Genomic DNA, 27,326 nt, shown 5'->3' with positions numbered 1-27,326 from the left:
GGCTTACTGGTAGTTGGGAGCTCCAACGTCAGGCGCGTAATGGGGCCCCTTAGGGAAATGGCAGCATGAGAGGGGAAGTAAACCAATGTGCACTCCGTGTGCATACCGGGGGGAGTCATTCCAGATGTGGAAAGGGTCCTTCCGGATGCCATGAAGGGTACAGGGTGCACCCATCTGCAGGTGGTCGCTCATGTCGGCACCAATGATGTGTCTCGCTATGGATTGGAGGAAATCCTCTCTGGCTTCTGGTGGCTATCTGATTTGGTGAAGACTGCTAGTCTCGCTAGCGGGATGAAAGCAGAGCTCACCATCTGCAGCATCGTCGACAGGACTGACTGCGGACCTTTGGTACAGAGCCGAGTGGAGGGTCTGAATCAGAGGCTGAGACGGTTCTGCGACCATGTGGGCTGCAGATTCCTCGACTTGCGCCTTAGGGTGGTAGGGTTTGGGGTTCCGCTGGATAGGTCAGGAGTCCACTACACGCAACAAGCGGCTAACCGGTTAGCAGGGGTTGTGTGGCTTGGGCTGGGCGGTTTTTTAGGTTAGATGGCCTTGGGCAAGTACAGAAAGGGCAACAGCCTCAACGGGTGGGGTGCAAAGTCAGGACATGCGGGGACCAAGCAGCAATCGGTATTGTAATTGTCAACTGTCGAAGCTGCGTTGGTAAAGTACCAGAACTTCAAGCGCTGATAGAAAGCACCGAAGCTGAAATCGTTATAGGTACAGTAAGCTGGCTTAAGCCAGAAATAAATTCTGCCGAAATTTTTACAAAGGTACAGACAGTGTTTAGAATGGATAGATTGCATGCAACAGGTGGTGGAGTGTTCGTCGCTGTTAGTAGTAGTTTATCCTGTAGTGAAGTAGAAGTGGATAGTTCCTGCAAATTATTATGGGTGGAGGTTACACTCAACAAGCGAGCTAGTTTAATAATGGGCTCCATTTACCGTCCTCCCGACTCAGTAGCATTAGTGGCAGAACAACTGAGAGAAAATTTGGAATACATTTCACATAAATTTTCTCAGCGTGTTATAGTCTTAGGTGGAGATTTCAATTTACCAGATATAGACTGGGACACTCAGATGTTTTGGATGGGTGGTAGGGACAGAGCATCGAGTGTCATTATACTGAGTGCACTATCCGAAAATTACCTCGAGCAATTAAACAGAGAACCGGCTCGTGGAGATAACATCTTGGACCTACTGATAACAAACAGACCCGAACTTTTCGACTCTTTAAGTGCAGAACAGGTAATCAGTGATCATAAGGCCGTTGCAGCATCCCTGAATATGGAAGTTAATAGGAATATAAAAAAGAGGAGGAAGGTTTATCTGTTTAGCAAGGGTAATAGAAGGCAGATTTCAGACTACCTAACAGATCAAAACGAAAATTTCTGTTCCGACACTGACAATGTTGGGTGTTTAAGGAAAAAGTTCAAGGCAATCGTAAAATGCGCTTTAGACAGGTACGTGCCGAGCGAAACTGGGAGGGACGGGAAAAACCCACCATGGTACAACAACAAAGTTAGGATACTACTGCGAAAGCAAAGAGAGCTTCACTCCAAGTTTAAACACAGCCAAAACCTCTCATACAAACAGAAGCTAAACGATGTCAAAGTTAGCGTAAGGATGGCTATGCGTGAAGCGTTCAGTGAATTCGAAAGTAAAATTCTATGTACCGACTTGACAGAAAATCCTAGGAAGTTCTGGTCTTGCGTTAAATCAGTAAGTGTCTCGAAACAGCACATCCAGACACTCCGGGATGATGATGGCATTGAAATCGAGGATGACACGCATAAAGCTGAAATACTAAACACCTTTTTCCAAAGCTGCCTCACAGTGGAAGACCGCACTGCAATTCCTTCTCTAAATCCTCGCACAAACAAAATAATGGCTGACATCGAAATAAGTGTCCAAGGAATAGAAAAGCAACTGGAATCACTCAATAGAGGAAAGTCCCATGGACCTGACGGGATACCAATTCGATTCTACACAGAGTACGCGAAAGAACTTGCCCCCCTTCTAACAGCTGTGTACCGCAAGTCTCTAGAGGAACGGAGGGTTCCAAATGATTGGAAAAGAGCACAGATAGTCCCAGTCTTCAAGAAGGGTCGTCGAGCAGTGGCGCAAAACTATAGACCTACATCTCTGACGTCGATCTGATGTAGAATTTTAGAACATGTTTTTTGCTCGAGTATCATGTCGTTTTTGGAAACACAGAATATACTATGTAGGAATCGACACGGATTCCAGAAAAAGCGATCGTGTGACACCCAACTCGCTTTATTTGTTCATGAGACTGAAAATATTACATATAGGCTCCCAGGTAAACGCAATTTTTCTTGACTTCCGGAAGGCGTTCGATACAGTTCCGCACTGTCACCTGATAAACAAAGTAAGAGCCTACGGAATATCAGACCAGCTGTGTGGCTGGATTGAAGAGTTTTTAGCAAACAGAACACAGCATGTTGTTATCAATGGAGAGACGTCTACAGACGTTAAAGTAACCTGTGGCGTGCCACAGGGGAGTGTTATGGGACCATTGCTTTTCACAATGTATATAAATGACCTAGTAGATAGTGTCGGAAGTTCCATGTGGCTTTTCGCGGATGATGCTGTAGTATACAGAGAAGTTGCAGCATTAGAAAATTGTCGCGAAATGCAGGGAGGTCTGCAGCGGATAGGCACTTGGTGCAGGGAGTGGCAACAGGCCCTTAACATAGACAAATGTGATGTATTGCGAATACATAGAAAGAAGGGTTCTTTATTGTATGATTATATGATAGCGGAACAAACACTGGTAGCAGTTACTTCTGTAAAATATCTGGGAGTATGCGTGCGGAACGATTTGAAGTGGAATGATCATATAAAATTAATTGCTGGTAAGGCGGGTACCAGGTTGAGATTCATTGGGAGAATGCTTAGAAAATGTAGTCCATCAACAAAGGAGGTGGCATACAAAACTCTCGTTTGACCTATACTTGAGTATTGCTCATCAGTGTGGGATCCGTACCAGATCGGTTTGACGGAGGAAATAGAGAAGATCCAAAGAAGAGCGGCGCGTTTCGTCACAGGGTTATTTGGTAACTGTGATAGCGTTAAGGAGATGTTAAATAAACTCAAGTGGCAAACTCTGTAAGAGAGGCGCTCTGCATCGCGGTGTAGATTGCTCGCCAGGTTTCGAGAGGGTGTGTTTCTGGATGAGGTATCGAATATATTGCTTACCCCTACTTATACCTCCATAGGAGATCACGAATGTAAAATTAGAGAGATTAGAGCGCGCACAGAGGCTTTCAGACAGTCGTTCTTCCCGCGAACCATAAGCGACTGGAACAGCAAAGGGAGGTATTGACAGTGGCACGTAAAATGCCCTCCGCCACACACCTTTGGGTGGCTTGCGGAGTATAAATGTAGATGTAGATGTAGAACATCATTCATCCAAATATATTCATCTGGTTTTCTGAATATTTATTTACTAAGCCTTCAGCAACTTTCCCAATTAATCTTCAGGGTTTCTTTCTCAAAAACTATGAAAATACTCTTTAACAACTAATTTAATCAAGAGATTATATCTAGTTTCGTTACTTAATTTTATTTTATTCAGAGAAATTCCTTTGTATACTGCATTTGAATCATATAAAATTCTTGCATAATATTGTCAGTTAAGAGAATCAAATTCAATTCCTAAATAATGCATAGTTATTTATGTTTTAGTAAAAATATTCATTAATCCTTCCATTCCGAGATATTCTTCTGCACCAGTTGTTATTTTATGACCATTGATATCTAGTTGTATTTCACCAATGTATTTATTAGGTCCTACAGGTCTTAATCCAACAAATAGATCTTTGTTATGATTGATAAATTAGAATGTTCATTCATTCATATCAATATTTTAGCATCTTTTGCTTTTAATTTGTTCTTTCTTTCATAAGTGTCTAACATATTTTTTATTTCTGATTCACTTGATGTGGAGTCATACTTACCATGAATATCATCAATCCATTCATGTAGTGGAATATCTTTAAATTCATTTTAATAGTGTCTATTCCAAGGAAACATTTCTTTTTCAACTTTCCTATTTTCTTTAGTTCCTTTTAAAACTGTTTCTCCTGATCCTTCAATTCCATGGTTATCTTTTTCAATTGTATCGATAACTTGTTGATATTCTTTCTTAAATCTTTGATATTCGGTTCTTGATTGCTTTTTTCCATTTCCTAAACTTTGTTCTCTTAGTTTTCTATTACGTTTGGCTTTTGTAACAATTTCTGGAACGTATTTTGCGAACATTTATAAAGAACATTGATAAAGAAAAAATTCAAGACAATCTTTTTAAGTTTATGTTTAAAGTTTATAATAGTCATTGGGGTTCAACATAACATGGGGCTTATGTTATAAGTTTGTGTTTAATATTTATGTTTCACTTTTAAGTTCAACATTTATGTTCAACATTTAAAAATTACTTCATCTTTTCTCCATGTCTGTCTTCAGTATTATTTCTTGTCATACCTATTTCTAGCAAATCAAATTTATCTATATTCCAGTATTTACGATATAATTCCTTACGTTCGTTAGGCTTGAAATCCACACCAACAAATTCTTGATAAATATGATTTAGAATTGTGTCATCTTGCATAAAAATGTGTATGACTTAACTTAAAACAATTGTGTTCATTTATGTCTACCTCTATCATAAAGTTTTCGAAATATATATTAATTTTCAAGAATGAGTTCATCAAAATTTCCAAATGAATTTTCTTCATATTTTTCTAATGGATAATTTCTTCATAATTTGCAATGAAATCGTCAATTTTTTCTTTAAATTTGTCTTTCATTTTTCCACATCTCTTTATAAATTCTTTATATTTCAGTAGATAAACTTTTAGTACAAACATATAAATGATGTATTTTATCCATCTTAACAATCCTGGTGCTAAAATGTTATTATCAATCTTTCATGTTGTGTTTGTATATGCAGTTGGCATTATAACTGCACATTGAACAGAGTTTGCTAAAAGTTTGCCATGCTTATTTTTTAACTTCTTTTCAGAATTCGTATTTTTGGTTCCCAATCTGTCACTTATTTACATAATTTTTACTAATGTAAATTAATTATATTCAGTGATGATTCCTGTGTTGTGAAAAAACGATTAACATTTCCTATAAGAGAGATTTATGAATATGTTTAACTAGTTGGATTTTATTCAACTTTATTAAATCCAAACATTACCCCAAAAAATTATAAGTTTCATTGGAATGCCAAAACAGTAAAAATTATATTTTGACAATTTATAGAGTTAAAAATTTATTCATTCAAATAGCCCAAATATCAAAATCGAAGCAATTGTCAATCAAAGTGATGTTCAATTATTTAGGGATAATAAAGTTTTCGGATTTAATAATATAATTGTTTAATCTAATAAAACACCATTGATAAAGATGATCCTAAAATAATTCCATTGAAATTGCTTAATATAAATTTTCATTTATCTGATGGAACGTTTGATCAACATAATGATCATTTTCATCAACAGACTGATTCAGAATACAGCCATCCAATAATTTATGAACCCAGTTATCCTGAAAAATTTCCAATTTTCGATACTAGTAAAAACTTAGAAATTAACATCACAAATAAAAATAATAATTTAATGGACTTCAATGGAGAAAATGTAACAGTTATTCTATATATTAATTAATGAGTCTTTCCTTATTAAATCATGAACCAAATCAAAAGTTATAAATTTTGCTCTTTTGTTGATACCGAAAACACAAAAGCATAATTTAAATCCTCTGTTAAAAAGGAAACTCAAATTAATACCAATATTCATGGTTGAATTCATATTAATATTTCGAAACTATATATATCATTTGTGTTATTCATACAGATGGAACTGATTTTTTTTCATGTGATGGTAAATCAAAAATTAAACTAATTGATAATTATGTTTACAATTATTTGCTGTTATTACTGTTAAAAAATAATGCAATATTATATCTAGAGTCAGACCTCTTTTTATTTCTTGTTCAACTCATATTCGATTAACTTGAATGAATTAAATATTGAAGGATTTATTGCTTATAATGGAACAATTAAAAATAAACAAAATAAAGTTTTTTATCCATTTAAGGTTTTCAGTAGATTTCGTAAAGATTATCAAGAAGTTATGTTCAAAGCTGTTTTAACTGTTACTATTATATCGAGCTCTAGAAAAGATCAAGAAGAATCAATTTTTTGTCAGACTCCAGATAATGATAATTCTACACTTCCAAGAGAAAGTAAAACCGTTGTTAAAATTAGGGAAATTTGTGTTCCATTTGTTAAACAAGAGCCAAAATAATTACTTGAGTTGGAGCAACAAAGCCTTAAAAACCCAAAAATACTATTTCCATCTTTGAACTTCAAACCACTGAATTTGGTGGTTTACAGGGAAAATGAAATGTGGAACTAGATATTAGTAATTAATATAACAGTGTAGTGTTTGATATGCCATAGTTTACTTTCATTGTTTCTGAACTATTCATAAGAATAATCACTTACTTGATACTTCTTTATTTGATCATCTTAAATTATAAAACATATATGTTAAAATGGGAGAAATGTAGTTTCTCCTCAAAATTAAGGAATTTCAATCCACAAAATACCTTCTTAAAAGCTTATAATTTTTTAGAGATTTTAAAAGAATAACTCAATTAATTAATGATGCAAATGTAAGTCGTTTCAATTTCATTCAAAATTACCGATTTGCACAATTAATATGACTAGAAGAATGAGTGGTTCAACTACAGAAAAACCAACAACGAAATTATATCCACTCTTTAATGAGAATATTCGAGATGATAGTATTGCTTACGTTATTGTGTATGGTAAGAAGTATTTAAATTATGATTCCCAACACAGAATGCCTACCGAAAATTTTTAGTTGAGTAAATGAACTTGACGACCATTGATGGTCGAACCCGGGACCCCAGATGGCTGAGCTGAAGCCAGGACCCACTGCGCCATATCTTGTCAGGAGGACAAGCAATTTCATTAGCGTCAAGGGGCAGTTCAGAGTGATACAGTATTCCTTTATTCAGCTAGTCTATAGAAGTGTTATGTAGGCACGCCACCTGTGTGCTGCTCCGCAAGTCTGACCAGATTAGCAACTCCAGGTATGCTGAAGCTGCTGCTGTTGTCATCAAGGCCTCTCAGTAGGAAGTCAGCCACGCTCTGACCGGTCGCCTCCCGCTGATGCGTGGCAACTTGCGTCACTTAGCTGCCCCCAGTTCCAGAGACTGCCACAGTCCCTGGTCCTCACTGCCCTCCATCTCGTTTGGCCTGCTCTGAACAACCATGGGGTGAAGGTGGCCCTAAGGCCACTGCAGCTCTCAGGACAGGCCTGGACTCGAATCCACGCCTTCTGGATGCTGTGCCACAGCTTGCTGCTAGTGATGCTTGCTGGATGGCAACACGGTGGTCTCTGGCGCTGCTGGAGCACTGCTACACCTCCCGCAGTGTACGCCTCACCTGGACCCCGGTACACCAGTTGGGAAGTGAATGTGACCCTTTCTGGACGCCACTGCAGACCGCTGTCACTGCCCTCCTTCAGGCAGACCATGCAATCTCGAAGTACCTGGCTCCCATTCCATTCTGCCCTGTGATGTGTCCCTAGAGGTGGAATACAGCCTGAGCAAGTACATGGAATCAAAGTACAGGTTTACACAGAATATTGACTACATCGCTTCCAGACTGGCCTCTATAAACGTAGACCAGCACAGGTCCAACCCGACTCTTGACTGACCTGGCACGCCCCTCAAGCTAAAATTGCCTGACCATTCACACTGCTTTTTCCCTCGCTTCTGACGTAGTGTCAGAGAGAGACAAACTTTGGCAGGGGTAAATTACCATGTGTTAGCCACCTACATATCGCCACTCCTGGCTCTGGCCTACTGCCTTGCCTAATACATTGTCATAACTGAAAAGCAACACTCCAGTTCCCTGCCTCACTGTTGCTCCACTTCAAACAAATCGTACATGCAATACACCACTGCAGCTCAGCTGCCTGCACTACTGGGTGCTGACTATTGCCACACACTGCCAGTGGCCCCGAACTTCATCGCCCAACCACGCCCTTACCGAAATTTAACAAAATATCCCTCTACTACAACTAAGTCTAATACCAGAATGAACAATTAGAAAAGTTAATGATCTTTTAACTTCATCTTTTCATTCCCTTTACGTATACAGGGCGTTTCAATAATAATATATGTATTAGGAATGTGTATATTTATTAAACTTTAAGACATATCAATATGAAATTTTACACCTATTTGCAAAAGTCTCGATTTCAAATTACAGATGTTCAATATATCCTCCATCAGCTGGCCGCAGTGGTCTAGTGATTCTAGGCGTGCAGTCCGGAACCGCACGACTGCTCCGGTCGCAGGTTCGAATCCTGCCTTGGGCATGGATGTGTGTGCTGTCCTTAGGTTAGTTAGGTTTAAGTAGTTGTAAGTTCTAGGGGACTGATGACCACAGATGTTAAGTCCCATAGTGCTCAGAGCCATTTGAACCATCCTCCATCAATAACATGAACAATGTTGCCTTTAACGGAACCTCACTGGAAGAAGTCAGAGGGAGTCAAATCCAATGACTGTGGAGCCCAGCTGAGACATGCTAAAAAGCCAGCTCCTTGACGACCAATTCAACTGTTCAGTAAAGATTCATTCAGCTATTCCAGTGGGAGGGTGCCCCCTCTTGTTGAAAAGTGAAGTTATCTTTATGCAGCTTTTGAAACAACCAGTTTCATAACATATCGAGATACTGCTGACCATTAACATTGTTTCCATCAAAGAAGAATGGGCCATAAACAGATGATTGGGATATTACACAAAACACTTTGATCTTGGGAGAATCTCGCACATGTTCAATGGTTGCATATGGGTTCTGTAGGCCATAAATTAGTATATTGCGTTTGATTACCTAACCACTAACATGAAAAGCCACTTCATCACTGAACACAATCGTTGTGCAAAAGTGTTACCATTGTCAATTGCATCAAGAATCTTGTTGCAAAATGCCACATGTTTGCATTTGCATCAGGACCCAGAGCTTGTAACAGCTGTAGCTTGTATGGCTCCATAACCATCAAACGTCTCCAAACACATCAAATTGCTGTTGTATGCAATTGTATCTCCTGACTGGCATGATAAGTTGATTTTGGAGGACTATGTAGGAAAGCAGTTTCAATTTGTGCAACACTTTCTTCAGGAACATGAGGAAGATCAGGACTATTTCCTTTACATACACATCCTGTATCGAAAAACTGATGATACCATCTGCAAATGTTCCACCTATTCAGAGGATCAATTTGGAACCTCAACTTGAAACGTCTTTGCACTTTAATCATGGAATTGCACTTCGCAAACTCGAAAACACAAAATGATTTCTCTGTAGAGTAGCCACTTTAAACCTGTGACGGTTAGCAAGCAAAACAGAAGACAACTGACATCTAATCGCTATTAATATAAACTAGACTATGTACTAGTTTCTCCAATAGCCAAGCTGAGGTGCAGCAATCGATAGTTTGGACAAAATAATACTTTCTAATACATTTATTCTTTCTGAAACACACTGTATTTTCGTTAAACTGAAGATGATACAATTTAAATGTTCTCCAAACGTTTTCCAAATAATTGGATATCACTTTTTTTTCATTCTTTACATTTTTTCTTTATAAATAAAAATGTCCATGAACGGTAGCACCGAAAATCTATGAACTGAAGTTAACAACTACAGTAATGGTTGTTCGGAAGTGTTCACCAAATTATCAGAACTTAATATACAAAAATAATATGTAATTTCAAAAGCTGAACTTTTACCTACTAGATCTGTTGATAAATTTTATTACTTTCAGATGAAAAATATTAAATTATTGTTCCAGATCCATATACTAAACTCTTTAAAAATGATGATGATAAATCAGATAAACTTTAAATTTACATTTTGTTTATCAAGGTAAAAAAGTAAATAAAGATGGTCCAATACATGTTATAGAGTGTGAATAAATTTGAAAAATTATTCTTTTCTTCTTTTGTTTAAATTAAGATTTCTCCGACTACATTTTTGTTTCCATTGTATTAAAGTAAAATTTAATTTTTCGAAATGGGAGAAATGTGATTTTTTGGTTTGGGGGGGGGGGGGGGGACTGGGAAATTATATCTTTGGTCGGCGTCGTGGAAACTTGACTTGGAAATGCCCTTTGTCCTAGAGTTCTCTTAGACTTGGTACTCATACCTACGATATTTCAGCAGCCTGCAACGTATACAGCCCTCATTGCAGCACTCATGACACAATCAGTTTAATTATAGCCACGTTTTACATTCCTCATTGGATTCAACTCTCCCAGCACTATATTCTTTCCTTACCATGTCATGTGCTAGCAACAGCACCAGGCGCGTTCGGTCTTGAGGTTAGCAGTCTCCATAGTGGTTTAGCTTGCAGAGTACGTCTCATTCACGATTTGCATACGTTTTGTCTTTTAAGTTATCAAAGCAAACGACAGCTGGCATGCCAGTATTGAAGTTCAGTAAAACAATTTGCAGTATGTGGGTGCTATGAGCTGTTCCTCGTTCAGTGAAGACGGTCGCAGGTTTGCTCCAGCCTTTGAGCTGGGCGGGGCGCCCCATCGCTGTTGCGGTGTTAGCGCGGCCGCACGCAGTTCATTAGGGCTCTCTCTTTGTGTTCTAATTGCGTCGCGGCGTGAGGCGGGAGCTAAGTTGAAGAGTGGTCGCTCGTCAACGCCAGCTGCCGCAGTGCTGCGCTGCAGCACGACACCAAGGCGTTGCTCTGATGCGAGAGAGAAGGGGAGCAAGTGTGAAATTGCAAGGAAATAACAAAACTGTAATTGTTCTGTTTCCCAGATGTAAATACTTATTCATTAATGTGACAAGTTTTAAAAAGGTTGGTGAGATCTCGATTAATACTTATACATTAGTTTGACAAGTTTTAAAAATGTTGGTGAGATGTCGATGATCTATATACATACTATGGAGACTATTGCTAATACTTTATAGAGGGTCCTTAGCACTTAATCACATTTTGGAGATTCTTCCCATTCCAGTTGCGTGTGGAACGTGGGGCGAATGAATCATTAACTGCCTCCTTAGAGTCCGTTAGTAGCCTCCATGGACGCAGATGGAGCAGCGCGAAAGGTGCTAACAAAATCTCTATGTTTTTCACTTCATGCTTGTTGTTGACTCAGTAAGTAGTAGGTTTTCGCAGGGTAATTAGAATCTAACTTCAAGCGTCTACCAGCTGAGGTTCCTTGTCATTTTCATGACAGTCTCCAATAATTAAACAATTCTGTAACAATACGCTCTGAGTTTTACTTTTTATGGTCACTATCTCCTTTTTGTCTGTTTAGTTTGATGAACGTTGTTAAAAGTGCTATTTCCCTTTATGCGGGGATAATGTAATAGACTGAACGACAACACAAGTGAGGCACCGAGAAAGACAAGAGGAAAGCATGGAGGGTAATGGGCTGAAAAGGTCTGCAATGTTATTTGAATCAGATTTTAAAATAACCCGCTGTATGAGCCCATGAGCTCTGGTCTGTAAGCATATAGTGTTCCATTTGGGAAGGCTGTCATGAAGCCCTTATACTCTCTTCTGAAGAAAGTTGCCCCACAACTATTGTAAAAGGCGCTTTTTATCGCAGATAGTTACCCTGAGATGGATTGACGTCCTAGCTATGAGATATACGTATGGTGATGTGGTTGACTGAGATGGGTCTTCGTCCTATCTGTCAGAAGTACCAGCATTGTCCTGTGGAAAAATTTCACCATGATACTGTCTCTTAAGAAGTAACACATGAGAACGCGGCACGTCCGTGACTTATTGTTGCACCGTGAGAGTTTTCTCAGTCACTACTATCTGTAATCTGAAGTCACACATGATGGCTCCCCCAACAATCATGCAGGGACTAACACCTCTGTACATCTCCAGAACCTCTCCCCAAGTAGCCCCTATACGCGCAGACGAAGGTCATCCGGTATAGTTCAGAACTGCAATTCGCTGCTGAACACCATGTGACACCATTTATCAGCAATCCATGCTTCCTGGTCACCACATTACACCAAACGTAGCCTTTAGTGTAGTGATATTATCAGCGGCCTACGCAAGGCGCGCAATGTCATACAATGTTCCAGGGAGTCTATTTCTTGGTCTCAGATGGCAGGAAGTGATGTGTGGAGGCTATGATGTGCTTTTTTGACAATACTGCGATCCTTTCTTGTGCTGATCAGACTCTCCCATGCAATCCAGCATTAGGCCATTGGCACATCCGAATACCTCACAAATCTTGACACCAGACGATTCAACTACCTGGCTACATGGAGAACCAAAGTGAGACCCATAGTTTTAACCCAATGGCGTGTTGGTGGCCTTTAAAGAGAAATTTTAACATCTGGCGCTGTTCATGTCGTCTGGGTGCCTCCCTTCTTTGCAAGGCAGCGTATTTATTAGTAACTGGTTCCTTGCTGAGATCTGACATGCCTCAGACATGATTTTAGTTAATTGGGAGGCAGTTATTCGAGAACAAATAGTTCAGCGAGATAAACTCTGCTGGGCAACAATTATTGCGTTTTGTTCTCATGTTAATTGCGTTGTTGGTCACGTGCAACAACTGAGACATACGCTATGTCTATTCCTAATTTGCGTCCGGTACAAGCGGTACCTATCCTCGGCTTTGACTGGCTACCACGCGACAGAGACCCATAACAGCCTATACAATGCTGTGAAAGCAGTTTGAGCGGGAATATCCATGGAGAAAGACATACTTTTTATTGTGCATCAATTGTGTGTCATTATTTGCACAGAGCTTTTTATACATGGCACTCGTCGGACAATAAAAATTAACGAAACGTATTATCGCATATAAAAAGTATGTAATTGTTCACTGCTATCAGCTCGGCAGAGTGAGTGTTATAACCGAACCTACAAACGAGCCATTTCTTTTGTGTAAGAGAAATAGTTTTACAAGACAAAACTTACTGTTCACCTGCCTTAACAACGTGATTTGTCTGCCTGTTACAACCAGCCCACATCATGACGTTTTCGCCAGTTATGCCTCGAGGTGTTCTGGCACATCTTAGACCACGTACTATTTATTTTGTCTCGGTAACCACTGGTGTCTGGAGTGGAACGGACATTATCGACTTCCCAAAGGACTAGGAAGAGTGCTATTGTCGAAGTAATGATTCGATTCTGAAGCTGGAAGCTACTTCGCGTAGGTACGCTATATACTCCATCCAGTGACAACACTTTTCTCACGATTAAAGTGTTTTCCCGACTGGCAAGCAATAAGTTTCATGAAATTCCCATTATCTCTGAATCACATGCTTATTCGAATCAGGGAGTTTTCCTCACCATTATACAGGGCGTTTCGAAGCCTTTGCATCAGACATCTGGGTGTGATACTTGATGCCATGGGGGACAACTTTTGTTATAGACAAAATGTTCGCTGATGTAGGTGACCTTTAGTATTCACTGGCACTGCGATGACGACATTAGCAGGACCTACTAAACAGATGTGCTGCATACCACCTAGCTCAGAACATTTGTACAGTGATTTCCAACAAGAAAGCTTTAAGAGTAAGTGTTTGTTGGAAGATATTTCAGAAGCGAATCAGGAATTTTTATTTTGCATTCATGCAGAGCAGGGAAGTGAGTTGTAGGCAATATGCAAGACATTTGCACACTGCAGGAAGCCTATACTCTGTCTCCTGTCAGGGGCTCAACCAATACAAAGCGACCTGTGGTGTTGCCATGAAACATCAACGAACATTTTGTCTCTAACGAAAGTTTTCCCCATGGCATTTTCTATTACCCATAGACGTTTGATACAAGGGCTTAGAACTCTCTGTGTAGCTTGGTTCTTAACTCTGGCAGATTAAGGCTGGTGCCCAAGCAGTTACTTTGACCATTAACCTTGCTATGAAGTTGTCAGAATAGATCGTTAAATTGTGGTTGGATAGGTCAGACAGTAACAGCATCGTACATTACAAAGGCTACATTGATTGGACCAGAATTACTGTTCAGTAAAGGCCCCTGGAACAGCCACATTCGCCTTTCGTAGCTCTGATAGTCAGCCATACCCGAACATTGTTCTCCAGAGGTACAGTCTGGAACCGCGCGACCACTACGGTCGCAGGTTCGAATCCTGCCTCGGGCATGGATATGTGTGATGTCCTTAGGTTAGTTAGGTTTAAGTAGTTCTAAGTTCTAGGGGACTGATGACCTCAGAAGTTAGGTCCCATAGTGCTCAGAGCCATTTGAACCATCTCCAGAGGACATCCTATGAAACACGAAAATCTTAGCCAGAACAAACTTCTTCTCATACCAAATTCTTAAGAAATCAGTGGAAATACCTTTCCGGTTAGGTATTTTCAATAGTGGTTACTGCTTTCAACTTTATAAGACATGGGGTCCGATGATTTCTCAGATATCTCCAGAAAGGAAGAATGTTAGACCTAATAACACGTTCTGCGAAAATTGATGTTATTGTTTTGAGAACTGCACAGACCTGTGGATGGACAAAGGGCACGCATGCACTGTCACCGTTACAAAGAGATAGAAAAATTTCATTAAATTCGACTGAGAGCCGTCATTCAGCGAAAACTTACGCACATAAACCACCGTCACAATTTTCGGTTACCAAATCGACTGCGTGTACCAACAATGAACGTCTAGTGTAAAACTCACCTGAAGATAACTGGCTGCCAGCCGAAATATCGTGGCAAGGTGTCGACGTCATCCAGGTTAAAGCGCTTGATATTTTTATGTTTTTGCCGATCATACGTCGCTAAAAAGTTACTTTCTTCAGTCAAAGATTAATGACGTCACCTGTACCGTTAGTTTAAACTGTCATATCCGCACCAGTCTTTTGAATGGTGCCCGAGTAAGCAATGTTTCAGAAATTGTGCTATTTTGTTATTCGTTGTGTTGGATATTTCTGAAAGCGTTTGATAATGGCCATATTCGAAATTCAGCATATGGTACACCGGTCAACGATGAAATAAATAAACAGTTGTTTGGAAATTTCAAGCAATCGAAGTTTCTAAAATGATTTTTCCTTTGAAATAACTTAAACAACGAGATTCCTGCCTACTACGTATCTATAATTAGACATTAATAACAACATAGGATATATCTTAAGAGCTCCATTTAATTAAGCATTCTTCAAGGCGACAGTGTCAGACACATAAGTCTATCATACCTACTACAAATGATGTACCATACTACAACACAGGATTCTTGGAGGTGAGATCCTATATTTAATCGCCTTAAAGTTAGAGCCAGATATGGAATTCCGATATGAAATCTGCATAGTGTTTAAAATTCCAGTGGGCAGGTACAGAATTTTCCCCGTACAGATAACCGCAACTGCTGAGTTTTCCACCGGAAAACAGATAATTCCACACCAGCGCTTTAAGTAATTTCTTGTATTCATGCCAGTTTACAGTGCTGCTGATACATAGAGAATGAGTAAATACGGGCTTCTTAAAAACTGAACTAACTTGTTACAGTTATTACTTACAACAGAGTAATAACAGACTTTTAATTAATAGCCCAGCACCAGTAAAGTTAGTAAAGCAGCGTCACCATTGTGCCCATTAAAGGGTCAGTTATGAACTGTTGATGCAATATGTTACTAAGATACTAATGCATTTCTCGATCCCTGAATCTTCTGACTCAATATTTCAGCACACTAATATGCAATAACTAATTGAGCACTAGATGGAACGTGAGATGAACCCCTCAATATAACAGTAGACAGGGAGTGGGATGATGTCAGTACAGGAGTAGTAACACTAGAATTGGTCGGTCAGGACAGACCAGTTTGAATGTGGACTAGTCATGTGAATGTCGCCTGAGAAGAAGCTCCCCCAGGAAGACTTTAATATTTCTAAAGCTGCCTTTGTCGACTGTTGATGATGTAGCTGTAAAGCAAAAACGCGAAGGAATAACTATAACTAAACCAATACCAGCCCGGCCGCATTTATTGAGGATTAGGGAAGGTTGAGCACTGCGGGTGGCTATGAAAAATTGAATGAATTCAGCGCAAGGAATTACTGGTGACTTTCAAATTGATACCAGCATTTTAGCAGGTGGATGATGACTGTTGCTTTTCACCTGCACCTTCCAACAGTCCCAGACATTTTCTACCAGTTCTTGTGATTTTGAGCGTCTGTCGAGGTGCAGTATGATGACCGAGTGTTTGACAAACACATGTTTGTACAGCCTTGTCGAAATGGCTGCTGAAGTCTTGAAAGGCGGAAGTATCCAGAGCATGGGTACCCCAACTATGTAGATACTTTATCACTACGAATGTTGAAGTGTATATTGCTGATTATGTTCAGAGTAACCTGAATTCGTGCGTTCAAGTCATGGTGCAAAACCACCCCCAGAACATCACAGAACCCCCACTGACCGGAACTACATGCTCTATATTAAGGACGGGCAACTTGTGCCCTAGCACTCATCCCGCTACATGTTGCCACTACCACGACGCCACCCTGTGTGAGCACGTGAAGGGCGAGGAGGGGAAACGGCTAACGCTCCGCCTTTAACATGCACTGCAGTCGCACTGCATGCTACTTGGATTTATATTTCACATTTAGCAATAACATAGATCACAAACAAAATGAATTTTCACACAATGGGAAATCCAGGGTGTAAAAATGACATTATGATGCTGGAATTGTTGAGTTGCAGGTAGTCACAACAAAATGGATGTGAAACAAGCATTCGGCAAAAAACCCTCCTTCTAACTTAGACAACACACACACACACACACACACACACACACACACACACACACACACACACACACTTATTAAAACAAATGCAGATCTCACATTCATGTGTGTGAGGGTTGCATTTGTGTGAATGTGTGGGTGTTGTATCAGTTGTACGAAGGACTTTTGGCCGAAAGGTTACTTGTTTAGCAGTCTTTCTGTTGAGCCTGTCTGCGACTCAACATTTCCACAAAACTAATTTTCTGTATTATTTAATTACTTTTGACACACTGAAGATATAACATAATTTTACACTGATACAAACAGTTAGCAGAGAGACATAAACAGAAAATTTCGTAGATTCTTCGCACTCAGGTTGTCACATAATCGTGAGATATTTAGGTTCATAATTAAAACATGTCTTTCACACAGACACGTCGATCGAAATATTGTGGCACTCGTACTACCTCATTATGGAGACGTGGAAACTCCATGTAGATGTCAAAAAAATACTTCAAATGGCCCTGAGCACTATGGGACTGAACTTCTGAGGTCATCACTCCCCTGGAACTTAGAACTACTTAAACCTAACTAACCTAAGGACATCACACACATCCATGACCGAGGCAGGATTAGAACCTGCAACCGTACCGGTAGCGCGGTTCCAGATTGTAGCACCTAGAACCGCACGGCCACTCCGGCCGGCAATGTTGATGTCGTGGACAGTTTTAATGAGTGGTGCCATACCCTCTTTAGCATGTCGCCTCTCATTTTCATCGGTTTTATTAATGTTTTATGTCATTTCACGGTGGTAACAGTCCAAATATGGTTATTCTATTGAGAGTATTTGTGCCGAGAACTCAAAATACTTTCACTTGATTGCGATGCATGTTGGGATCTGTATGTTGTCGTGCATTTAGTTTCCTCTGTTACCTCCCTGGCGTGCTGGTCGATGTGGCCGAGCGGTTCTAGGCGCTTCAGTCTGGAACCTCATGACCGCTACGACCGCTGGTTCGAATCCTGCCTCGGGCATGGATGTGTGTGATGTCCTTAGGTTAGTTAGGTTTAAGTAGTTCTAAGTTCTAGGGGACTGATGACGTCAGGAGTTAAGTCCCATAGTGCTCAGAATCACTTGAACCATTTTTTGTTGTTTATTATGATAAATTTCCCTTTTTCTATACTGAGTAGATAATGGTGTTTATTAAATTATTCTGACTGTGCACTCCTTATTTTACCAACTAGCAGGGTCCACCATCAATTCCTTTCTTTACCGTTGTGCACATAATCAATAAGGTGGTAGGCAAGGTGGGGCCCTCGCGCATGTCCTGTTCTTGTGCAGAATTCGCCAGAATTAAAGAGGTACAAACGCCTCTCCACCCCGGCACCTCACAAGAGGATTTGTCACTAAAACGGGAATTATCTTGGAAGTCAATCTGTTACATCTCCACATGTCCTGGACGCTTTCAATTGAAATGGCAAACATTCTCTAATACAGCTCGAAATGGATGTTAGACCAAAACTATTAGGAAACTACTCTTGCAATTCTTTCGGAACCGCAATAGATTCTTTGTATTTAGATTTTTGTTTAACGCCAGTGTTTTTTGTCAGAATTTGTCCCTTCCAATATGTGATTTTCTTTTCAAATACATTCAAATTAAATGTGAAACTAGCGCTCCTTACTATTCGCTGTCTTACCGTGGGCAATTTACAATCAGGTCTATTCAATATACGCGATCTGCAATTCATTCCAGATGTTCCTGCAGCCCTTTTTGCTTTATAAATTCAGCAATATCGAGTTTTAAATCGAAAAATATTTCAAATCATGCTCTTCACTTAACCAACATACTTTGCATAATCTTCCTTCAATGCCATTGAAAACTGTTGCAACTAGCAGTGGAAAAGTACGTGCTACTTGAAAAATTTTGCTAATCATACCATCAATATTTTACGTGCTGCATGAAGCTGAAACAGCTTCTTGATGTACGGAACAGTGAATCCTGCCTGTCGGTCGTTGTAATATTTCGGTCATTCATTGCGAAATATATTTTTAAATGATTCCTGTGTGGTATTGTAATATCATTTCACAGCAATTTTCAGTAACCATCACTTATGCAGCTACATAATATACGAGTATATTGAAAATTTTCATTTCTGTCTTCTATGCCCCTATACATTCATTTTTAAAGAATTGTGAAAATAGATCGCTAAGCTGCTTCTTTTCGTACAAGCATCCACAGAACCTGTGAACGTTCTTTATATAACTAACAAGCAGTAAAGGGTAAACAGCGCTTACGCTACGATTCTGCTGAAATTAAGAGAGTGGTGGTGGCAGAAGAATGCCACGCCACAATCTTATTAGGTTGGTGCATAAGATGTAGCGTTTTTGGTTTGCATGTTGGTATTCCAGTTTCTATGGATTTATTTGTCGATTGTCATTTTTTACTTTCAGTTCACTGTAGTTATTTACGTTAACATATTGTCACTTTGCCATTTTTCTATAGTTAGTGGAGTTGCTGAAGCTGGAAACCGGATTCCCCAATACAGAAATTGAAGAATTCAAAACATCCTCTTCTGCTTGACTTCAGCAGAGAGGTGACAGCGGCGGAGGCATCGAGAAACATTTCCTACGTTTACGGGAATAACTTCGTTGGACAGAGCACGCCAAGAATATGGTTTCCTCGTTTTAAGGTAAATCGCTTTGACATTAGTGATTCTCCAAGTTAAGGAAGACCTTCGGGGTTTTTTAAGGATCATTTAGATCTCTTTAATTCACAATAATCCAGCCAGTGTACTCGACAACTGGCAAATGTGATGAACTGTGAACATCCCACCATCGTGCGACATTTGGATGGATTGAGGAAGGTTCAAACATCGGATTTATGGGTACTGCATGCTCTAAGCCAAAATCACAAAAATCTGAGGGTGTCCTTCATCTATTGGCTCGTCAACAACACCGATCATTGCTGTCATGTATTGCTGCTGGTGACAGGTCATGATGCCTTTATGCTGACATAAGGAAAGAAAGGAATGACTGAGCCGAGACAAAGCAGCGACATCTCATATAAAGACCTGTGGACATCCGCAAAAGATAGTATTCTGCACCTGGCGGAATAGCGATGGTTTGGTATACCAGGCATTGCTTCCATGAAGTGTTGCCATCACTGCCGACCTTTACTGACAAGGGAACCTCCCCATCGTACCCCCCTCAGATTTAGTTGGCTAATCACTGGACCACGGCGCTCGTAAGCTGACAATTTCCTTAATGTTGCTTGGCTTGCGCATGGACTACTCAGTTTATATATTTTGCTTGTTTTTTCATAGTTCCATACAACTTCTTCCGGTTTACTCGATTGATCTGTGTTTAGTTTTTCAAGGCCTATGCACTGTGTCAATTTATAACTAAATCTGAGCGGGGTGCGATGGGGAGGTTCCCTTGTGAGCAACAACTGAGACATATTGCAGACACTGTCAAAGGAAGACTGTGTGAAGTGAAGCTGCTCCTAGATAAAGCGCGTTCACATTATGCTAGATTGATAAAGAAAAGCCTCTATAAAATTTCGGTTGGGAACTCATTCCTCTCCCACCTCATTCACCCAATTTTTCGAACGCAGATTTTCTTCATTTCGCCCTCTATCGAACAACATTCAAGAAACTTCATTTACAGGTTAGAATAAGCGCCGACCACAGCTCGTTGCTTTCTTCGCCTCAAACCCACGTGATGTCCCAACGTTGGCAGACTAGTGTAAAGAGTGAATGAGAATATATTATGAGAGGCTAAAGTTTCTGTTATGTGTGTCTGTTGTGTTTATTGGACAGATGGAAATACGCTACGAATTTCTGTGAATTTTACAGAAAATGTCGCGCTGTACCGAATACTTGCGGGAGGTAAACAGCAAAGCCGAGAGACGAAGACTCTTGGCCCGCGCGAGGCATGCACTCTTGGCCCGCATGAAATTTGACACGCCGTACACGTCCTGACCATGCTCTATGAACTGCATGTTAAAGCATCTTGAGGCCGTCAAAGCACTCAGTGCCATTCGCCTGAATGGAGCAATATCACGATTCTTTGGACCATAATATATGACTATAAGCGCCTAATATGTAGTTATTGTGTTGTTTCGCCCACTGAAGTGTTGATTTATGTTCCACTGTGTGCAATGGCCATGACCGACGTACCTTCCTCTCGATGTCTTTTGCACCTAGTCCCGTTCGTCAGGTACGCTCAGTAACGAAGATGGAGCTTCTTTCTTTTGAGAAAGAACAAGTCACTCTCTCACTTATTATCGCATTCAGTGTTAATCTTCCATGTTGTTATTACACCCTAGACATCATTTTCTTTCAGATGCTGGGTCCACATGGATCATACTACACACAAAATGTTCATATCTTATTCTTGCAGGCATGCAGGTTCATCTGAGTGAGAGATCGCTCTGCTGAATGAAGTCAAGTTAGGTTGCCTTCTCAATGCGAAGTGTCGATTGGCGAAGTCACCTCTGTCACTTATGTTATCGTAATGAGATCTCAGTATTCTTTCATGATTTCCTTCGTTCCGTGTCACAGTATCATTCTGAAGTGAGACACCACTCATTCGGGGGGTGGGGTGCAGTGAGAGACAACAAATCACTCTCTCACTTATTTACATATTCAGTGCTGTTCTTTAATGTTGTTGTTACACCTCAGACATAATTTTCTGTGAGGCAACAGTAACTTACCAACATGAGCAGGCGTTGATGGGTGCATATATAGTGTTATTGCAAGTGGGATCCTTATGGTGGCTCTCCGTCGAAGCGTATTTTATGGAGTTGAGAGTAAGCAGGCGGTTTGGCTATTTAACAAAAAATCTTGTAGTTGGCATTCGAGGCTTAGAAGCCATGTGCAGCAGCTTGGCAGAGGAACATCTCAAATCACTTAACAGGAAAGTACTGCTGGTCCCAAGAATTTCTCGCCCCATTGTGCGGACAATGCTTACGTCCAAAGTGGAGAAAAACAGCCTACCTGGATCGACCTGTTAGGTGTTTCTGGCCACGGCTGGGACAGGATCACACGAGAGAAGGTAGGTTGTTTGGCCGAGGCATTTCGACAGTATTGTCAACGCCCATTGTGTATAGAGCTTGTGTGCATAAAAATCTGTGAGTTTTCATGTTCGCCTTGGACTGTACGCTATAGACAGAGCTCCGAAGTGGTGTCGTCATTCATCCTGCCGAGTTATGTGGAAGCCTTGGTCCCTCAGAAGAATTTTAGGATGAAACACAACATTTATGGCGGCTCTGGAACGGTCTATGTTGTCACACAAAAGTATTTCTCTTAGTTTAACCGAGGCCGCTGGTTGGCTCATCAAGGTAATTGTTTCCGTCAACTTCATAAGTGTGTTGTTCACTTTAGTCCTAAGCAAAAGCTCAAATCACACTGCCTAAAGTGGCGGTGGCATACGATTCGGGAGTGTAACGACTTTTTCTCGCTGCGTGAAATTTACGAGTCAGAGATTGGCTGCTTCTCCAGCGGGGGAAGAAATGTTCAATTTTGGTTATGAATGGCCGGGAGGTTGAGCACACGAGCTAGAGAGGGGACGTGGTACTCGTGGAGCCTTGTGATTGGCACGAAGTCGTTTCGGTCAGTTGCGTTGTTGCACTTTTCGACTTTACCAAGTGTAGCTGGAAAGGTGGCGAAGGGAGAAGGACTTCTGATTCAGACTGGTCTGGAGAGTAAATTCTGGTCTTGACTCTTGTTATGAGTGGGTTGTACGTAGGACACTTGTCGTGAGCGTGATTTCACAAAAGCACTGATATTTACAAGGGGGCCTTTGGTGAAGTCTTAGCTGTACTGACGGTTTCGACGTCAATCATCTCGGACAACTCGCTCTGCTGAGGCCTATCTTATTCGTATCAGGTCTGCCTCCTTGGGGTTTGATCTCCTCGTGCGCACTGCCGTATAGGTGAGTCACATTGCTCCATGGAGAGACTGGCTACTGGGAGTGTCATGCGCTGGAATCTACTGAGGTTTCAAGGCTCCATTAGAGAGGAAATGAGATATGTTTGACAGATCGACTGCCAGCGATTTTGCGTAGTTCGAGCACGCGACAACGGATTACAGGCTCTACACATGGCTACTCTGCCGATGCTTGGAGCTTGACCGTAGCCTGAGAGAGTGCTGCTCTGGACTGTTAGGGCAAACGAATTTACATCTCGCCACTTGTTCTGAGCTGCATCAATCTAGTGTAACTTCTCTCTAGAATAAACTCATCAGAGTCTACTCCGCGTTAGATAGTTTCAGATTACGTTATCCAATTTTTTGAGACAGAGTAAATACACTACACAATAAACCTTAGTCTTCGCCAGCCAGTTGCCATCCAGTGGCGTGCTAGTTATTTGTTGCCTCTATTTGTGTTGCCAACAGTTCATGATATATTTGGCATCTCGCTTAACTTGTGTTGTTTGTCCTATTTTATGATTAATAAATTCGTGAAATTTTTATAAAAGGTTAAAGCTATGTTGGTATCATTAATCACCTATCACTAATTGAATATAACAATGAAAGCGTCGCCTTTTTATTAACTTTTCTCCGTATTCAAATTTTATTTAAGTTTCTGGTGAAAGTTATAACGACTAATGTAGGCTAGCAATAACAACCACTACCAGAGGGCAGATTTAATTTGGCAAACGAATGGACAATTATACAAATGCAAGGCTTACATGTTAAAGCAATTGCTGTCAGGATGTAAACGGGCAGTCCCGTGTAGTCTTTCAAATCAAACCGCAAAACCAGTTGTAACCCTACGCTACTGCGCACGATACTTATTAAAGCCTGTACTATAGTATGTTGACGGGCTTCACCTTGTAAGAAAGGATTTTGGTATATATGTTGACTGCGTGTACCTGAATGGAGGCAAAATCAGACTTTCACCCACTCAGTAACAACAATGATACGTCAAAGCAAGTCTGAAGTGCAACTACACGTTAGGACGGACAAGAAACAACACAGCAGATGCTACCAAATTGTTAATCATACGGTCGCCAGCCTAATTAGGCATTAACTGAGTTTCTTCCCAGTACAAGTTGATGTACGTTCATACCAAACAACACGTAACAACACTGCATACTATGGCAAATTTTTGAACCAGGAAATCTACTGAACTAATAATTTCACTTTCTGTACTAATATGGACAAGCCATAAATACACAACAATACACTATAATGTTTACTACAAACTTCGTACTGTCTATTGATCTGATTAAAATCGGGCATAGGTTACCCTAGAAATAGCACTTTCGAAACACACATACAATGTAAATTTTGAAAAAGGTAAAACACTAATAAATTTTGGTTTTATATTGACTTTATCTTTACTGGTCAAATCAATTCAGTACACTTCTGAATTTAAATTAATAGGAAAGAAAAAAAAAAGGGGGGGGGACCCTGAAACTGTTATGATCACTGTACTGAAATTTTTGATTATCGAAATCGTTAAGCACTCAAGATTTCCAATATATGGATTACTACTCTTTTTGTCTTATTTCTTGCTCATTTAACTACCATTATTTCTGTCTCAAATTAATTAAACTTCATTACTAAACCAATTTCTACATTATATTCCAACTTTGTCGGAACTATATTATTTACCTATATATTCATTAACAACAAAGATTTTAAACATCATTCTAACATAGCTAGGTCTGCAGGTAATTATTATTAACATAAACTTTAAACCTTCGTCTCGGGACTCTCGGATTGCACAACATGTGGAAAGGACCCTGTCTAGGTTAGTGATTAGGATAATTAAATGATAGGACAGTTCTGGTAAAAGGTAAGTGGTTATTGAACAGTAAGGAACAAAAGTAACACTGGTTCACACGAATACAGTACTAAAAGTTTCAACCTGTTCGTATCGATGTGGCGGTTGGCGGGCGGCGAGATGACAAGGCGCAGAGCACACATACAAGCACAGCTATGGCTCTTGATGTATCGGCACTTTACTTCTTCATAGCGTCGCAATATTTTTCCATTTAGTGCCAATGGAATATTGCCATGCTGTATAGCCGTCCGAAACGGCACATCCGAGGCTCAACGAAATCACGTTTTCCAGGAGAGCCTTCTCGGTCCAGAACGTGTTACTCAGACCGATGCCCAACTCCGACTACTACTGCTGAGCCCGCTATGCCGTGCAGCGCCCGTGTGCATTTTTCCGCGTTCGCCTGCCATCCACCTTTAACCGCTCCCCTACAGACAGGATATTCACCCAAGGTTTTGCATTCTACATATCCTAATACATTGCCTACGTATGGACCAGGCGCACAATTACAATTTTAACATCTTACAACAGTTTCAACATTTCTTACATTTCAATTTTGTTAACATATAGCTTGCAATTTGACATAAGCATTATTATTCACATCGAATTTTGTTTTCAATTCCTTTGACATAATGGCATGAAACAAAAAAAAACAAAAAAAAAACAAAAAAAAAAAAAAAAAAGGAAATGAAATCATAATATCGATTACACAAATTTATCGAAAATCAGAAGAAAAAATTATTATATGTACAATAGTACAGCGTTGTTGTTGTTACACAGTGTAGTCATTCAGCTTGACGACCGCTGCCTAGGATCCACAATTGGTGACATCTTCTGTGACCGTCAGATGCGATATACTTTACAAGGTTTCTGCTTCCCGCTTTTTAAATTCATTTGGGGCACTGAGTTAAGGGCTGGCCGGTGTGGCCGTGCGGCTTACACGCTTCAGTCTGGAACCGCGTGACCGCTACGGTCGCAGGTTCGAATCCTGCCTCGGGCATGGATGTGTGTGATGTCCTTAGGTTAGTTAGGTTTAATTAGTTCTAAGTTCTAGGCGACTGATGACCTCAGAAGTTAAGTCGCATAGTGCTCAGAACCATTTGAACAATTTTTTGAACTGAGTTAAGGAGAGTTGGAACGCTCTATCCCGACAATGTTTAGTTTAGTGAATTGGGTTTCCTGTATTTCAGAAACCACTGCAGTCATTGACATGAAACTTTTACAGGAAATTAAACTGTATGTTCTGAGTCTACTGAACTACAACTATTGCAATTCAGCAACTGCATTCGGAAATTAAATTTTTTAACTACACGATTAAAATTTTGCGTACTTTTTTGTACGTTATCGTAAATAATTATTAATTATACATTACATTGTGATCTTCTTTTAGTTCAGTAGGCTAAGGATATGCATGTTATTACTAATTGAAAATCTGAATATACCGCTCGAAGTTGTTTCTGTGATTTAGAGAAAAATGCAACAGGAAATGTAAATTTTCACCAGTGGCTTCTAAGGATTCAAAACACTGTAACTGACTTCCTATATGCTTAATTTTTTATTTTTACTCACTCAGAGGTACTCTGCACTATACTGTTTATCATCCTCTTGATCCTTTCCTAAGTTTTTTCCTTCTTTTCTTCTTTCTGGACTCCTTAGTTGCCAATTGTGCTGCATACTCTGCTTTATCAATGAGAATCTTATCCATCCGTTCAAGTTCTCTGATGCAGTTAGCTCCCGGATTAATTGTCTTATGCTGTAGCACTTTCACCCTATCAATGTTGTCTTCAGTAAAAGGCAATAACAGCATCACTGACCCCCACTTCAGTGTCTTCATTGCAACAAAAACATTTTTTGGTAAGCTGGTCCATATAAGATTATTGAACAATTGAATGGGATTTTGAGTCTGACCACGTACACACTTCTTCAGTAATTCAGGATTTTCCAGGTCTCTATAAATAGGTTTTATGAGATACATGACTGTTGCAGGGATGGAATTTTTATGGCTGTATAAACTGTTTGAGAACAGGACATTGCGGTAATTGCATCATGAACCAGGTCCAGGAGGGCAAAGGTGGTGTACTAGTTTTTCATCAGTTGACAGTCTGTGAAAGAAAGTAGCCCATACTGCCTGCTTCATTTTCAACAAATCCTCAGTATTATTTCTAACAGCCATCCCATAATACTGCTATAGTTCACCAATTATTTTGTCTGTCAGCCTGCCTCTTATGGTTTTACCACCAGAAAGTTTCTTTTCTCTCAAACTTGGTTTCAACTTCCTCAACCTGGTGCCCATTTTCTTATGGAGATGACCAACACATTCCAGTATTATGATAATTTTCTCACTATAAGGCTGAGCGGCTAGTACACTGTTTTATGGTTTTGAGTGTCCATCATCTAAGAACTTAGTGTAACACACTCCTCTTTCGTTTCCAGATCGACTATAACTTTTAATAGCTGCGGAGGCCTCCATACCACCACTTGTTCCTTTATAATTTCTGTCACATATGTCATTCTTCATTCGCAGATTTTCACTTATAACAATGTTTGGGGATAATATGGAAATCTATTACCTTTCCAGTATTCACACTGGTCACCGTAGCAAGAGAATTCTTAGAACTGTAGCCGTGCTTCTGCCAAGTGCCTTCAAAAGCTACTGGTACCTCAGTCATACCATCATTTATTTCAACAGCTTCATTTGCAGCATCCTTCATTGACTAACATGCAACAGATTCCACAGCATCTCCAATAAATCCTGCATACTT

This window comes from Schistocerca americana, chromosome 6 (genome assembly GCF_021461395.2).
Source record: "Schistocerca americana isolate TAMUIC-IGC-003095 chromosome 6, iqSchAmer2.1, whole genome shotgun sequence".
Classification (NCBI taxonomy): Eukaryota; Metazoa; Arthropoda; class Insecta; order Orthoptera; family Acrididae; genus Schistocerca; species Schistocerca americana.
The sequence above is the reverse complement of the archived record's forward strand: the minus strand, read 5'-3'. Positions refer to the sequence as shown.